The following is a 17,377-nucleotide window of genomic DNA, read 5'->3' on the forward strand; positions in this document are numbered from 1 at the left end:
TAATGTATTCATTTTAGGTTTACAATATAATGATCGGATATATGTATATATTATGGAGTGATTACCACAAAAGGCTTAGGAAACATCCATCACACACAGTTACACATTTTTTCCCTTGGTGAGGAGAACTTTTGTAATTTACTCTCTCAGTAACTTTCAAATACGTATACAATACAGTATTGTTAACTATAGCCATAGTTCGGTCTATTCTATCCCCAGGACTTAATTATCTTATAACTGGAAGTTTGTACCTTTGGACCATCTTCCCCGCCTTTGATCCACCATCCCTCCCTCTACTCCTGGCAACCATCAGTCTGTTCTCTGTATCTCTGAGTTTTGTTTGTTTTTAGATTCACATAGAAGTAAGATCATACAGTATTTTTCTTTCTCTGATTTACTTCACTTTACTTAATGCCCTCAGGGGCCCTCCATGTTGTCACAAATGGCAAGGATGTCCTTTTCTATGGCTTAGTAATATTCCTTCATATATAAAATACGTTTCCATTATCCATCCGTTTACTGAAGGACACGTAGGTTCTTTCCTTGTCTTGGCTGTTGTAATGCACATATCTTTTTGAGTCAGTGCTTTTGTTTCTTTCAATAAATACCCAGGAGTAGTTTCTGGATCATATGGTAGTTCTACTGTTAATATTTTGAGGAAACTCCATATTACTTTCCAGAGTGGCTGCACCAGTTTACATTACCAGCAACAGTGCACAAAGGGTCCCTTTACTTCACCTCCTCACCAACACATGCTATCTCTTGTCTTTTCTAAAATGGCCATTCTAACAGGTGTGAGGTGGTATCTCATGGTGGCTTGGATTTGTACTTCCCTGATGACTAATGATGTTCCACACCTTTTCATATACCTATGAGCCATCTGTATGCATTCTTCAGAAAAAATGCCTATCAGTCTTAGTTGATTATTTTTCTTTTGTCACTTCTGCTTTAGGTGTCAAATCCAAAAATCATTGCCACGATCCATGTCAAGGAGCTTACCCCTAAAGTTTTCTTCTAAGAGTTTTATAGTTTCAGGTCTTACATTCAAGTCTTGAATCCTTTTGTAGTTGATTTTTGTATATGGTGTAAAAGAGCAGGCCAGTTTCATTCTAGAATTTTTTATTTGAATTTCCAAAGAGGAAAGGCAATCACTCATCACAGGAAAGGCTAATGTGTGGAACAACAGAAATGACCAGAGCCTGGAGAGAGAAGAGCTGGGTCCAGCCTCGGCTCTACCATTGCCTCACTTTGCAGCTGTGCACACATCTGTAGCCGTCAGCATCTATAAATCTAGCGTGAGTGTACTGAAAAGTTAATGCCCATGTCGCATTTCTTCTACATGTTTATGTTCAGGGAATAGACCCGAGAGATACATAGCCCATACCCCATGCTACTGTAACAGAAGCCCCAACAGTCTGCTGGAATCTTCCAGGACTGGGGTGCTCAATATTTTGTGCTCCTCATGGTTGGACATTTCTGGGTGTTAGGTATTATTTTATCAAGAGGCAACAATCTACTTCCCTCGAACTTTCCACCCATGTATCAAGCTCTACTCTGGACCATTGCAGAAAAAAGACTGGACAAGCCAGACCTTCACATCCTTGCAGATAGCTCTGCTGCCTCACTGAGGCCTCTCTTTTTACTTATTCCTGATGATTCTCATCTGAAACCTACTGGTGACCATGTCTATATGCCAATGTCCCTTTGAAATACATAGTTCTCCTAGGCAGCCGTCCTGTGATCAACATATTTGGGTACTCTATAATTTTTATAAACAGCATTTCTTTAATCTCCCAACTCTGTCAAGAGACAATCTCTCCATAAAGAAATATTTTAGCATAACTATGTCCTTGATGCTTCTTAACGAACACAAGTTAACATAACTTGCAGAGATCAAAGTTATTTAGACTTACCTGTATTTTCATGAATTCCCCTTTCATTTCTTTCTAAAATTAGGGCATGTGAATATTTCCCATTTTCGGTCTGCCTAATTCCTAATTTCTAATGTCAGGAATGATTCTTCAGTTGTATCTTCGAGCTAATTCAAGATGCAGGACCTAAAGTTTGAACTTTTGAAATAACTGGACTTTTTCTCGTTATTTTTCATCCTACACAGGGTCCCAAGTCCCTCTTAACCAATCTTTCTGTACTTCCTGTTCTGAACATTATGTAAGAAGAAAGTATAATATAAGATGTATGGTTATGTGTGCTTCAGTCTCTTTCATTAATGTCTATCATCATCCGTAAGAGTGTTCCCTTGTCTTCCTCATTAATCATGGTCCTCTGACATCATACTCTTAAAGTAGATCTAGTCACTCTTGGCAGATGGGTTGCTGTGCAGAACTGGAGGCAGGAGGGTGAAGAAGTTCTGCCTCCAAATCTACAAACTCTCTTTCATCTATAACCATCTCCCACCTTCCTCCTGTTATGTTAGAGGGCATATGTCTCTGAGGATGTTCTGGATCTCATTACCTCCCCCCTTCACAAGGACCCAATAGAATGAATTCTCTCCTCTGTGTTCTGAATATTAAATCAATCTCTCTCTCTCTCATTCCTGGAGTCATCCACTTCCCACTGAAACATGCTTATCTCTTAAATTTCTTCCATCTCCTATTCCCTTCCAGCCACAACGCTATCTCCTCCCTTTACAGCCAAACTTCATAAAAGAGCTCATTGTCTCCACATCCTCACCTCCCACGTTCCCTTCAAACTACTTCAATTTAGATTTTTCAGACACCGTCTCTCTCCCTGACTTTGCACTGGCTCCCTATCTGATTTTCCTATATCCACCCACTTCACTCGAGTCAATTTCCTGCAGTCTAAGCACACTTTTTAAAATTCATATCCAGGGGCGCCTGGGTGACTCAGTGGGTTAAAGCCTCTGCCTTTGGCTCAGGTCATGATCCCAGAGTCCTGGGATCTAGCCCCACATCGGGTTCTCTGCTCAGTGGGGAGCCTGATTCCTCCTCTCTCTTTGCCTGCCTCTCTGCCTACTTGTGATCTCTATCTGTCAAATAAATAAATAAAATAAAATAAAATTCACATCCAATCATTGCCCTCCTGAGGTTAAAACCCTTCAATGTCTTCCTGTTGCTATTTGGGAAAAGTCTAAAGTCATGAATGTGGCATGTACCATCTGCCTACTGCCCACTTACCTAACCATACCTTGTATCTCTCCTCCTTCCTGTGCTCTATTCCCACCACACCAGCATTTCCTTTATTCCCTCCAATGTTTCATTCTTTCCCCAACCTTGGGTCCTTTGCCTCTACTGTCTGCTCAGTCCTGGGTTTAGTTACATAAGTCCTGATCCTTTGTGTCTTAACCTCATTGGGTTCTCATATTACTTACTCACTGTCACACTGGCCAGATCATAACATTCAGAATTCTTCATTGTTATTGTTGCCCACTCCTTATATTTTCTTAAGGTCTTATGAAATGTAATTCGCCCATCATAATGGGTTACCCATTTGAGATACAGAGTTCACTGGTTTTCAGTATAGTCACACAGCCGTGCAACGATCACCACAATATAATTTTAGAACATTTTTTGTCACCACACAAAGAAACCCATGCCCAATAGTAGTCACTTCCTATGTTAGCCCCATCCCTCTAGTCCTGGGAAGCCACTAATTGGCTTTCTGAATCCATAAATCAGCCGATTCTGGACAGGTTACGTAATTGGACTCATGCAATATTCAGTCTTTTGTAATCAGTTTCTTTCATCTGTGGTAGTACCTATCAAGACTTCATTTCTTTTTAATGCCAAATGACATTTCATTTTGTAAATATATCATCTTTTATTCATCTGTTCATCCATTGATGGACGCTCATTTAGGTTGTTTCTGCTTTCCACCTTTTGGGGATAGTTCTGCAATGAATGTTTGTATACAGGCTTTTGCATGGTTGTGTGTTTTCATTTCACTTGTACGTATACCTAAGAGTAGAACTGTGGGGTCATTTGGTAACTCTATGTTAACATTTTCAGGGACTACTTTCCAGAGCCACTGCACCATTTTGCATTTCCACCAGCAATGAATGAGAGTTCTGACTTGTCCACATCCTTGCCAACACTTACTATTGTCTGACATTTTTATTAGAGCCATCCTAGAGAGTGTGAAGTGATACCTCATTGTGGTTTGGTTTGCAGTTCCCTGCTCATGATGGCGAACATCTTTTCAGTGCTTACTGGCCATTTGTATATCTTCTTTGGAGAAATGTCTATTCTGGTTCTTTGTTCATTTTTAAATTGGTTTATTTAACTTTTTAAATTTTTTAATTGGTTCATTTAACTTTTTTGTTACCTACTTGTAAGAGTTCTTTATATATTTGTAAATATATATGTGTGTATATGTATATATATATATATATATATATAATATTCATTGTAGTTATAAGTCCCTTTTCACCTATGTGATTTGCAAACATTTTCTTCCATTCTACAAGTTGTCTGTTAAGTTTCTTGCTTATATCATTTATAGAATGCAAATTTTTAATTTTGTTGAAGCCCAATTTACCTATTTTTTCTTGTGTCACTTACACTTTTAGTGTTATATACAAGAAATCATTGCCTCATCCGAGATCATGAATAATCCTCTTGTGGTTTTCTCCTAAGAGTTTTATACTTTAGCTTTTCCACTAAGGTCTTTGATCCTTTCTGAGGGAATTTTTGTATGTGATGTGATATAGGAGTCCAGCTTCATTCTTTTGAAAATATATATCCAGTTACCCCAGCACCACTTGTTGAAAAGACTACTCTTTGCCCCATTTTATTCTTACCACCCTTTTCAAAAGTCCGTTTAGCATGATATAAGGATTTATTTCTGAATTTTCCATTCTGTTCCAGTGATCTGTATGTCTGTCCTTGTTTCAGTACCACACTGTGCTGATTAATATAGTTTTGTAGTAAGTCTTGAAATCAGAAAGTATGAGTCTTCCAGTGTGGTCTTCTTTTTCAAGACTGCTTTGGGGTGGCTCAGTGGGTGACTTTGGCTCAGGTCATGATCCCAGGGTCCTGGGATCAAGCCCCACATCAGGCTCTCTGCTCAGCAAGGAGCCTGCTTCCCCCCTCTCTCTCTGCCTGCCTCTCTACCTACTTGTGAATCTATCTCTCTTTCTCTCTCTGCCAAATAAATAAATTAATTAATTAAAAAAAAAAGACTGCTTTGGTAATTCTGGCTTCCTTGCATTTACACATGAATTTTAGGACAGGTTGACAAATTCTGCAGTGGAAAAAAAGGGTAGCTGGAATTTTGATAGAAATTACGTAAATCTGTAGATCATTTGGGGAATGTTGCCAACTTCACAATCTAAAGCTTTTTGATCCATGAACATGAGGTTTCTCTCCATTGTTTTAGATCTTCTTTAATTTCTTTCAGCAATGTTTTATTGTTTTCAGTGTAGGAGTCCTGTACTTTCTTTGTTAAATTTATTCCTACGTATCGTATTTTTGATGTTACTATAAATGATTTTATTTTTAGATTTTTCATTTCTAATGTATAGAAAGAAAACTGATTTTCATACATTGATCTCACATTCTGCCACCTTGCTGAACTCATTCATTAGTTCTAATGGTCTTTGGGAGGTTCCTTAGGATTTTATAACTACAAAGTCATGTCATCTGTGGAACTGCAAGTAGTTTTATTTCTTCCATTCCAATCTGGATGCCTTTTTAATTTTTCTTATCTCCTTTTCTTGGCTAGAACTTCTAGGACAATGACAACTAAAGGTGAAGGAAGCAGATACCCCTGTCTGCTTGGTCTCCCGACCTTGGGAGGAAACGGTCTTTTACCAATAAGTATGACGTTAGCTGTGGGATTTTCATAGATATTATTTGTCAAGCTGAGGAAGTTCCCCTCTATTTGTAGCTTGCTGATTCAACACACTTTTAATTACCTGCTTGATGTCTATATTCCCTGCTGGACTGTAAGCTTAGGTATGTCTTTGGTTGCTATCTCCTTACCATGTAGCAAAAAGCCTGGCATAAAGGAACCACTCAATAACAGTTTTCCAAATGACTGAGAGAAATTGCCCTTCCAGGTTCGTGTCTTCCTTTTTTTTGTTCTTGTCCTAATTTTTATAAATGTTGTCTTCAACCCAGTTCTTCCTGCTATCGACTATGTATGCAGTTTCTTGCCCATCAGGATTACTGGAAAGCAGATAATTAACATTATCTTGTTAAAATCTCTAATACATCATGACCTATATTTTTTTAATAAAAGGCTTATTGTTTGACCTGTTGATCCTCTCACCCTTTTGAAATCTGCTTTCTTGAGTCCAGGGCACACTTCTCTTTCCTTTTTTTTTTTCCTAAGATTTTATTTATTTATTTGAGAGAGCAAGAATAAGAAAGCGAGAGAAAGAGAGCAAGCAGGGGTGGGAGGTGGAGGGAGAGGGAGAAGCAGACTTGTGACTGAGCAGGGGAGCCCAATGCAGGGCTTGATCCTAGGACCCTGGGATCATGACCTGAGCTGAAGGCAGATGGTTGACCAACTGCGCCACACAGGCATCCCCCAGGGCACATTTCAATGCCCCCCAACATTCCCTTATTTTGCCACTACAAAGTCAAAGCTACATTCTTCTAGGATTTCCACCACTCCCATGTTAGCAAAGAGACTCTCATTATTGGCCAATATCCAACCCAGAGGAAAATTCCCTCTCCTTGTTCATCTGGCCCTCTGGGCAATGAAGCTGTCACTGGAACAAGTGAAGGCCTTGTCAGATGAGCTAAGTGAGCTTCTCTCCAGAGTTTGGGGTTGCTAAAGCCCCCTCATCAGTCGGCTTGGATCCACCAGGCAAGCTGGCATGTACTCCCATTGGGAGAACACTTCTGTTCCTCTCTCTCTCATCTTCAACCCATCTGTTCTGCTCTCACTTAGTGAAGTAGGATATAGAAGTATGCAACCAGAGAATTCCTCTTCCTCCCCTCCCATTGTACCTATTCATTGTGAAGGAAGCATGCACCCCCATTGTCGTATTGCTGGCCATGTTTATATTAAAATTGTTTTAAATATCAAGTTCATACTTCAAAAAATGCTAATGCTCAATGAATTGGTATATTGTCCTTAGAGAATTGAGGTTATGTTGATTTTTTTTTAAAGATTTTATTTATTTATTTGACAGAGAGAGATTACAAGTAGGCAGAGAGGCAGGCAGAGAGAGAGGAGGAAGCAGGCTCCCTGCTGAGCAGAGAGCCCGATGCGGGACTCGATCCCAGGACCCTGAGATCATGACCTGAGCCGAAGGCAGTGGCTTAACCCACTGAGCCACCCAGGCGCCCCGAGGTTATGTTGATCTTAATTGATTTCAAGTCTAGAGGGGTTTTTCCTTTTTTTAATTTTTTTTTAAAGATTTTATTTATTTATTTGAGAGAGAGACAGTGAGAGAGAGCATGAGCTAGGAGAAGGTCAAAGGGAGAAGCAGACTCCCCATGGAGCTGGGAGCCCGATGCAGGACTCGATCCTGAGACTCCAGGATCACGACCTGAGCCGAAGGCAGTCGTCCAACCAACTGAGCCACCCAGGCGTCCCTCCTTTTTTTTTTTAAATTTTATTTATTTATTTATTTGACAGACAAAGATCATGAGTAGGCAGAGAGGCAGGCAGAGAGAGGGGAGGAAGCAGGCTCCCCACTGAGCAGAAAGCCAGATGTGAGGCTGGATCCCAGGACCCTGGGATCCTGGCCTGAGCTGAAAGCAGAGGCTTAACCCACTGAGCCACCCAGGCGCCCCAATTCTAGAGGTTTAATGTACTGTAAGTCACACTCTGCTGAGAGTTTTTCTAGCTAATGTCATCTATATTCACGTTGATCTACTGTCAGTGTGGTAATAAAGTGTCTTATTCTAACAAAGTTATTATTTATAACAATTTGCCACTAATATGGACGTGAACTATCTTGAGGAATAGGCCACGTTCTCCCACTCTGCATGAAGGTGACGAATGAGTAGCAGTGGTCCTGATCTTTCTGATCTACCGACAACAGTTTTCTCCTATCCAAGTAAATTATCTCCCCCATCCTGCAGACCAGAGACATCCTTTTTGAGAGTTAGGAGCCTGGGTTTGCCTCTAGAGAGGTGAAACTCCCTACCTGCTTTGGCCAACATACAGGTGGTGATTACTGTAGAACCCAGGGTGTCCAGCCTTCCAGATCTGGCTTTGGAAGAGAATGGTATCCAGCTAGAAAAAGTGTCTTCAGTACTCCAAGGGCATAAACCAAGAAGGAGGAAGAGTTGATATCCAGGAAACAAGATCCAGCACTGGACCCTTCACTAGCTAGGGAAGTCCTGTAGAAAGAGAAAGGAAGACCAATGGGACCAGGAAGAGAGGTCTTTGGGGGAAAATGGAACCAGTAGTTTATCTGATTGCTTCATCATGGGTAAAATGTGCTCAGAAGGATTTTTAAAATTTTGCTGGAGAGTTTTGGAAGAATTATTAGGATAATGACATAGACTAAGCAGATTTTTTGTAAGATTTTATTTATTTATTTGACAGAGAGAGAGAGAGAGATCTCAAGTAGGCAGAGAGGGAGGCAGAGAGAGAGAGAGAGGAGGAAGCAGACTCCCTGCTGAGCAGGGAGCCCAATGCAGGGCTCGATCCCAGGACCCTGAGATCATGACCTGAGCCAAAGTCAGAGGCTTAACCCACTGAGCCACCGCACCCCATAAGCAGATTTTTTAAATGAGATAATTATTAACACCTGGAAGAACAAAGATTTATAGAAGAAAAAAGGACAAGTGATCCTAGAGTATTTTTTCACTCAGCAGTGAACAATACATATGTAATTGTAATAAAATAAGAATTGAATATTGATTTAACCAAAAGATGTGACATAAATATATTGGAGAAAGGAGGGGAGAAGTGTAGGTATGGAATGGGTTAGGAGCACACCAGCCCAACCTTCCAGTATAAGTAGTCAGGCATTTGACATTGACAAGTCTAGGGAGAAACCTGCAGGCCTATCCTTGGAAATACGAGGTACGCATCAAAGAAAAGAGTCTGGAGAGTCTGGAGAGTCAGAATTTAGGGCACGAATGGGATAGGTGACTGCTGTTTTTTCTTCCTGTCTTGTTATACTATTGGAGTTTTAAAATTATATATAGGAGGCTGGACTTTTATGAAAATAAATAAGCAAACCTAGTAAATAGACTGAGACAGGCATTTAAGACTCAAGAAAAGAGAAGGGGATAGAGAAGAAGAATCAAGTCTTTCTCATGTGGCTGGGAAAGTTAGGTGATTACAGTTGCAGAAAAAAGTCCATAGAAGAACATCGCTTTAGTCCAAGAGATGTGCACTTGAGAAAAGCCATTCTTCCATAGGAATCCACAGCCAGCAGACCAGCCCTCTGCTGGAACAGAGGCTAGAGCTGTTGTCATTCCAGCTTCTCCTGGTCTCAGTCCTTCCAACCTGCTCAGGGGCTCAGAAGAAGATCTCCCAAACTTACCCACCACTCTGCTACAGGCACTCAGGTGCTCAGGGGGCTGCCGTCTTGAACTAAGGGGGGAGTAAGTGCACAGATGCCTCCAAGGAATTTTGGAGAAGGAGGTGGAGATATTCCTGTCCACTGGGTGGCCTTAGGTATGTTGGAACGGGTCCACCTTCACCAGCACGGGGTCCCTGTGCTCCGTCTGTTATCTGCTGGTCCCAGACAGCATCTATGGGAACAGGTTCAGCCCTCTGTGGTCACTCCAAGAAGGGAAAAGCTTCTTTACTCTCCCCTGGCCTTCTGCATTTGAACATCTGTGCCTTTCTCTAGGACCAGCTCCCAGTGATCACTCAAGAATCTGGCTCTCCTTGCAACGGGTGGTGAACTCCCATGCGTGCGATACCTGCCTGTGTGTGATACCTCCCATGCGTGTGAAACCTGCCCGCCTGAAACGTAGTCAAGGCTGTCTTCGAGGAACCTGGGCCTGGTCCTCAGCTGAGTCAGGCTGTAGTCAGCCCGAAGCCTCACAGCAGGTCCTCTGACCACTTCAGGACACCAGCCTGGGATGCCCTGGAAGATGAAGCAGGAGATGTTCCACGGTGGGAAAGAAGGGGAGCAGCTTCCTCATGACCCCCTCCCTCCAGTCCAATTCATTTCTAGGAAAAGCCAGAATGAGGCAGTCTGCCCACCCACAGGGTGCTGGGGGTGATCAGGGAGCCGTCTGCTGGGTGTCGCAAAATAATCCTACTTCTCCCTGTCTGTATCCTGATTGTTTCACAGCCAAATGGCAAAATAAAACACAATTCCCATAAAGGTCTTGGACTCTGTGACAAGTAGGATCATAATTCTGAATTTAAAAAAAAAAAAAAAAAAAGGAAGAAGTTTGGGGAAGGAGAAATCCAGTCAGCAAGGCAGGTATCTCCCTCCCTCTTTATCCATAAAGGTCTCTCCAGAACAGCATGGCCCCCTCCAGGGTAGAAGAGTTCCCAGAGAGTGACCAAGCCAGACCACACTCAGGAGACTCTGTGGTTTGAGAATGCATTCCAGAACTGTTCCCCAGTGCGGGGATCCTTACAAATATACGTGGGTCAGGGGGACAGGAGGGTGGAGACTTTCTGAGCAGACCCAATCAGAAGGCGGACAGAATTGGGGAGGGGTACGCCATTGCAGACTCCTGCGCTCAGGGTCGAGGTCAACATTTGGAAAGTGGACACATCCTGGCACAAAGACCAGAGGCAGCCCACTAACCTGTGTCCCAGGGGACTGCTGCAAAGGGTTTATGATCAGTTCAGCAACTCCAGCAGGGACTACATACATGGCAAAGCGTGGGTCAGGTCATTTGGCCTCCGGGCCCTCTGCTTAGTGACCCAGGATGGCCAGCCACGGTGCTCAGCATGGACTTAGGAGGCAGACAGAGCTAATGCTTGAGGACTCGAGTCCTGGGCAGTCAGCCTGGTCCCTCATGTAAGATTTTCTGCATGCAAAACCCTGGTGTCAACAGATAAACACAGACTCTGTTAAAAAAAAAAAAAAAAAAAAAGTGGGGTGGGGGGAATTGGTTCCCAAAGGAACGAATGAGCCCCCTGTGGCAGGACTTCACCGGGACATCCAGGTGGAAAACCCAACAGACCTGCGTGCTTTGCTGCCCCAACTGTGAGTCACCCTGGACTTCTTACGGAAGGAAACTGCAGACGGAGGCTTGGCGGCCAGCAGCCCAGGGGCGGCCATGACCCCTCAGCCCAGGCACCGCCAGAGTGGTGTCCCCAGGACACAGAGCCGTTTCCTCCCTCATGGGGTTCGGCTCAAGAACCAGTCTTTAATTTTCTCTTTAAACTAACAGGATAGAAGGGGAGAATTTACTTAATTGATTAATTGGAAAGCTGACTCTCGTGGCCACACCAGGGCTGGAGGGCTTGCATGGCCCTGGGGGTCTGGCTTCTCTGCACGGAGCTGTGGGGGGAGGGAGTTTGTCCCCATCTCCCCAGTAGAGGGGAAGGGTCTGGATCCTTAACCCTGGTACAGAGCCAACCAGTTAGCTTGTCCCCAGGCTGCACCTTCTCAGGTCTCCCCACATCCTTCAGCCAAGGTCAAGAAAGTCCCCCCACAAAAGAGGGCTGAAGACATTCTGGAAATGTGGCAGTGCGCACAGAGCTCAGCTGGTGCCAGACAGAGGGACAGGGAGGAGCGGGAGCCGTCACGGAGCCAGTGCGGTGGCCTCCGACTCCCAGGCCTGCACAGCTGCAGCCACTCCTCGGGGGACACAGGGTGGCCAGGCTGTCCTCGCCATTCCATAACTGAGATCCTCGAAGCCCCAAGAAGAGGTAGCTGCCCCATTACAGGTAGCAGATGCTAGACTTGAACACTCATCCCTGCACTTCGTGGCTGGGGAGCCTGGGCTGCGGGAGAGCACAGGCCTGCTCCTTGGCACTGGGGCTCAGCCCGGTGAGGGGGAAGCTCTGACATGGGGTGCACACACACATGCGTACACACACACACACACACACACACACCCACACACACACCCGCGTGGGGGCGATGTCAGTCTTGCTTCCATCTAGAGCTGAAATGGGCCCTTTGCCGACTTGCTTCTTGCCACCTCCAGGCCCCAGGGGGACAGAGGCAGGATTTATGGTGGGAACTCACAGGGGCTCATCAGGCCCGTGCTCTCCCTCCTCGCCGCCTGCTCCCTCCCCGCTGCTCCCTCAAAGGCCCTGAGTTCCTCCGATAGAATCCTTGGAGAAACTCACAGAGGCAGCTCAGTTCAGTGGGGAGTTCTTGACCTCGAATGGTCAACTCACCTATGTTCGATATTAAGAATGGAGATAATAGGGGCGCCTGGGTAACTCAGTGGGTTAAGCATCTGCCTTCCGCTCGAGTCATGATCCCAGCATCCTGGGATCGAGCCCGGCATCCGGCGAGCAGGGGGCCTGTTTCTCCCTCTCCCTCTCTCTCTCGGTCTCTCATGAATAAATAAAATCTTTAAAAAAAATGGAGATAATATAACTTCACTAGAATGAAGCATTTTAAACTTTCCATTCCAGAGAGCAGCCGGCTGGGGGGAGGAGAGGGAATAAGAAAGGGGGCAGGGCCTGGAATACGGGGAGGTTACCTGGGAAGAACAGAGCGTAACAGGTGGCATCAGGCAGGAAGACAAGAACCATTCTGTTTCTGTTTTAACAGGATTTAACACAGGGACCAGGAGGAGCAAAGGCCAGAGAAGGTGGCCAGTGACTGCCAGGTTCATCACGAACTTTCAGGGCACCCCGAGGGGCTGCTGCCCCTCCCCTACCCAGACACTGGAGGCAACCGCAGCCCTACGGTGCTCCCAATTCCCGAAGCCTGTGTACCTGCCTTTCCTGCCAGACGCAGAGGAATAAAACTTCAGTCCCTCCTCTCCCTTCCCAGTGTCACGTAAGTGCATCTCACTGGAGGGACTGTAAGTGTCTCGGGAACTCTCAGGTTTCCAGCCCCTTCCAGACAGGAGAGGAGACAGAAGTGGGTGTAAGGAGGGCCAGGTGCCAACAGAAGAGAGAAATGGAAGGAGGAAAGAAAGACCAGCAGATGATATGGAGAGCCCGGAGAAGGAAGATGCCCGGAGTGGGGCTGACAGGGCTTGGCCAGGAGCAACAGAGACAGACGGGTAAGATGGGAGACACAGAGGACGAGACCTAAATCAGGAGATCAGAACAGGACGACCACCGGGGCCCGTGGGTGTGGACTGGTGTGCTGGCGATGGAGCCCAGTCATCGGAAGCCCACTGCCGGCGGAAAGGACTTGCCCCACACGGATCAGGGTTAGGCCTGTAAACTCTCAAACTTCAGTGTGCATTAAAAATCACCTGGAGTAACTTTTTTTAAAGATATTATTTTTAAAAGTATTTTATTTATTTATTTGACAAAGGGAGAGAGAGCACAAGCAAGGGCAGTAGCAGGCAGAGGAAGAGGACATGGGGCTCCATCCCAGGACCCTGAGATGGTAACCTGAGTAGAAGGCAGATGCTTAACTGAGTGAGTCACCCAGGCGTCCCAAAAAGATTTACCTGAGAGAGAGGGAGAGAGAGAGTGCAAACAAGGGTAGGGGCAGAGGGTGAGGGAGGAACTCAAGCAGACTCTACCCTGAGCACAGAGCCCGACGCAGGGCTTGATCCCACGACCCCGAGATCACAACAGAAGCCGGACACTTAACCAACTGTGCCGCCCAGACGCCTCACCTGGAATGACTTTTTTTTTTTTTTAAGCGTCAGAGATTCTGATCCAGGAAGTCTGGGGCTAGACCTGGGAATCTGCCTTTATTGAAAGCTCCCCGAACGATGCCTGTAGTCCTTGGGAAACATCTCAGATGTCACCGCTGTTGTGCCTCTACGGAATGGTGCGTGCTCTTGGCCCCAGCCGCCGCGGTAGCCCTAAGACGCCTCACGAATCCCAGCTTCAAAGCCCCACCTGCACACACACACCCGCCACACTCTGCACCCCGGGCACCTCCTGGAGTCCTTCCTGCCCCGTCCCGGCTGCCTCCTCCCGTTCCTCCCCACTCCCAGAGAACTGATGTCCCGGGTTATTTTTACCTCCAAACAAGCTAATTAAGCAATAATCCTAGAAGAATCCATCACTCTGACAAGGCTGTTGATTAACCATCCCCCAGCCAAGCCAGAAGTGCTTCATTTCCCAGCGGGACGGGCCATAACGGCACAGCAGCCCTGGGCGGCAGCCGAGCAGCTGAGGGACGCATCTGAGAAGACAGAGGCAGGTGGGTCCTTGGGAAGGACTTTGCAGCCTGGAGAAGCTCACAGGAGAGGCAGGGGGACTGGTCTGACGCCCCACAGGCTGGGACATCTCAAACAAGGTCCCACGCCATTCTTTCAAGTGCCCCCAGAGAGTGCCTCGGGTTGTGAGCAATTCTGGACCACGGGAGAAGAGCCGGTGGGAAGGGGGCTGGACCCCAAGACGTAATTCTCCAGCTTTAGATCCATGTCAAGTACAGAGCTGCTGCTGAGAGCAGAGACAGGCAGAACGATGAAATCACTATCTTCGACAGATCATTTCATGCCCAGACCATATATCTTTCTCTTTTCCACACTTAGACTCTTATTGTAAACACCCCCTCTCTATTCCCCTAAAAGACTTTCTTCAGTACTGGGAAAAGAGGCTCTGACCGCCCAGGAGGTGATGAAACACTGCCCCCTGGCGGTCACAGTGATGCTGCAGCGTGGAAGCATCCACCTTCCAAAGGCTCTTTCCCAACCAACCAGCCCGGCTGGAGCAGGGCTCACCTGAGTGAGCTGCCATCTCTGTGGCATTGTCCCATCGTTCGTCCGGCTCCATCGTTGTCTGAATCACGGTCTTCTTTAGGCCTGTTTTGCATCAGGAGTAGATGATGTTGGCAAACAGTCTGAACCAAGGGGAAGGAAACAGAACCCCGGCTGGGACACCCTTCTTTGGTCACTGACATGCCAGGTCATCTTACCTCTTTAAGGGTATCCAATTCTGTTCAGCCACAAGAAGGGAGAAAGAAAGAGAGAGAGACAGAGAGAGAGAGAGAGAGAGAGAGAAGGGAAGAAAGAAAAGGAAGGAGGGAAAGAGGAAGGAAGGATGGATGGAAGAAAGAGAAAACAGCATCTAGTAAGTGCTCAGTAAATGCTAAAGAGAGTGAGCCTATGCAGAGACAGGGAGCATGGTGGAGGGGACAGAGCCCTGGACAAGGACTCCAGAGTGTGAGACTACCTGTCCGGCCTCCAGCCAGCAGTGCGTGCGTGTGTGTGTGTGTGTGCTTCAAGGAACAGCCTTCTCTTTCTGGGCCCCCTTCTCTAAAATGAAGGGGCTGAAGCTGGAGGTCTCTAAGGTCCCTTCCACACCACAGACTCGAGGAGCCGTTTCCTAAGGATTCCAATCCGCCATCATCATTCAGGGGCAGCACGTAACCAGGAGAAAGGCCCCAGCAGCAGCAGTTCTTCATGAGATCCACTCTCTGGAGAAATAAACCCAACAGTGCTCTCCTCCATCGACCTGAGAGTCGCTGCTCCTCTAACAACTTTGTGAGCGTGGACATTCCAAAGCCCCTTCACTCACCCTGCATAGGCCATTGGCCTTGGTATCGTCCTGGGGGAGGGCGGTGGGATGGTGACACCTAGTGACCATCTCCAGGAATCACAGCCCTGGTCTGCGTTCCGCACATGCCAAGTCCTCTACTTCCCACCTCTAAATGGGCAGTAGTGACCCCCAGCATGAGTAGAGCAGTGTTCTGGAACTGTCTCTCCATTTGACTTCAGTCAGGAGTTTGGTCTTTACATTCTTCTTCCAAGTGCCTTGTCCTCTGCGATCCCAAGATCCCATGGTTTATGGCTTCTAGGCAGGGATCCCAGGCTCTCCTGCAAAGGGAAGGACATCCCCATTGGGAGGGCACAGCCCAGAGTTCACCACTGGAGCTCCACCCGTATGGTCATGCCCAATCCTGCCACACACACCCACCTCCACCCAGCCACGAGACAAGATGGCACAACCAGGCTGCAGAAGCTCTGTGCTGAGGACAGCTCCCTCCTGACTGCCAGCTGCCAAAGTGGGGGGAAGTAACACAACCAGCCAGAAGGGAAGCTTTGTTGAGCTAACTTTCTGCTGGGGGTTGGGGGCAGTTCAGCTGGCTTTGCTCACTTTGGGTGCAAGAATCTGGCCCTATCAGTGGGGTCCATAGGGGTCATGTGTCCCCAAAGAATGATACAAATGGGTTCTTTTTAACACCTTCCTCCCTACACTTAGTCCACAAACCACAAAGAGTGGGAAGCAGGTTGTGTGCAGAGACACCCCACAGGTCATCCCATTGGGGCATGACTGTGTCACCCCATTGGGGCATGGCTGAGGACAACGACTCTGAGCTCGTTGGGTCTTTCCTGAGTCCCATAACATTTTGGTCCTGGAAGAGATAGGTTCCCTGCCTCCTGGGTCATGGCCCTTATCATCCATTTTTGGTCCTTGATTTATTTGTTTTTCTCAAAGTATAATCTTTGAGTGATGCATGATTTCCACGGAAGACTTTGGTTTTTCTTCTGATATGCAAACCACAAAAAAAGCTAGACGATGCTGACCCTTTACTCCTCGTAGCTTCCCCCATGCCGTCCCCAGGAAGTATAACGTGGTAGCACTCTGCCGTCCTTAGAAGAAGGATATCTTTTGCTCACGTGGGCGATGCAATTTCTTGGGTTATCATGGCTTCTGGTGGTGTGTGGTAATTTTCCCTTGCCCCGTGAAAATGCTTTGTTGGAGATGGAGAGTCGGTGAACGTCAGTGTACAACACGTACCACTGGACTAGTCAGGGTCCCGTCAGGAGACAAGAATCACACCAGCTGTTTGAACAGAAACAACTTAATACAGAGAATTAGTAGCTAGTAGTTAACCACTACTAACTGGGACCACAGAGGACTCTAAGAAAGACAGGTGCCCCTCCAGGACACAGGGACGGTACCCAAAGAAGGAACAAAGCAGTTGGATGAGATTCAGACCACGTCGGAGAGAGTGCAGCCCACTGGGTGGTGGAGAAGTTCACTGGGGCACCAGCCGGGGCGATGTGGAGCGTGGGGGGGGGGGGGAGCTGCTGGGTGCCGGGAAAGCTCCATGGAGAGTTTTGAGCAAGACTCTAAGCCCCTCCTGGGTCTGCGAGCCCGGATGCCACCTGCAGTCACCCTGGAGGGAGAGGGGTCAGTAGGGGGAGCTCTTGCTCTGGTCCCTTGCAGTGGGCCTCTACCACCCTCTTCTGGCCACGCCTGGCATTGCAGCAGCTGACGAAGGAAACACCTTTACAGAATCCAGTTACCAAGCAGGGCCAAGATAAGGAGTTCAGCACCTGCTCTGTGCCAGGCCCTAGGGAATTTCATAGACTCTCAAGCATAGCTCCTTGAAATAGATATTAGCTCTCTTATTTTAATGTTGAGAAAGCACTAAGAGCTAGGAGTTATCTGAGAAGGCTAAGCC

At 46.6% G+C, this 17,377-nt stretch overlaps 1 protein-coding gene across 1 annotated transcript in view; it reads left to right on the forward strand.

The window, feature by feature from the left end:
• Window positions 1-10,210, forward strand: part of CAPN13 (calpain 13) — a 63,287-nt gene extending 53,077 nt beyond the window's left edge. Inside the window, exon 22 of the mRNA XM_044262529.1 lies at window positions 9,749-10,210. The gene's annotated coding sequence lies outside the window, so the exon portion shown is untranslated. The remainder of the gene's footprint in view (window positions 1-9,748) is intronic.
• The last annotated feature ends 7,167 nt before the right edge of the window (window positions 10,211-17,377 follow it).

Source organism: Neovison vison, chromosome 8 (assembly GCF_020171115.1).
Source record: "Neovison vison isolate M4711 chromosome 8, ASM_NN_V1, whole genome shotgun sequence".
In the NCBI taxonomy this organism is placed as follows: Eukaryota; Metazoa; Chordata; class Mammalia; order Carnivora; family Mustelidae; genus Neogale; species Neogale vison.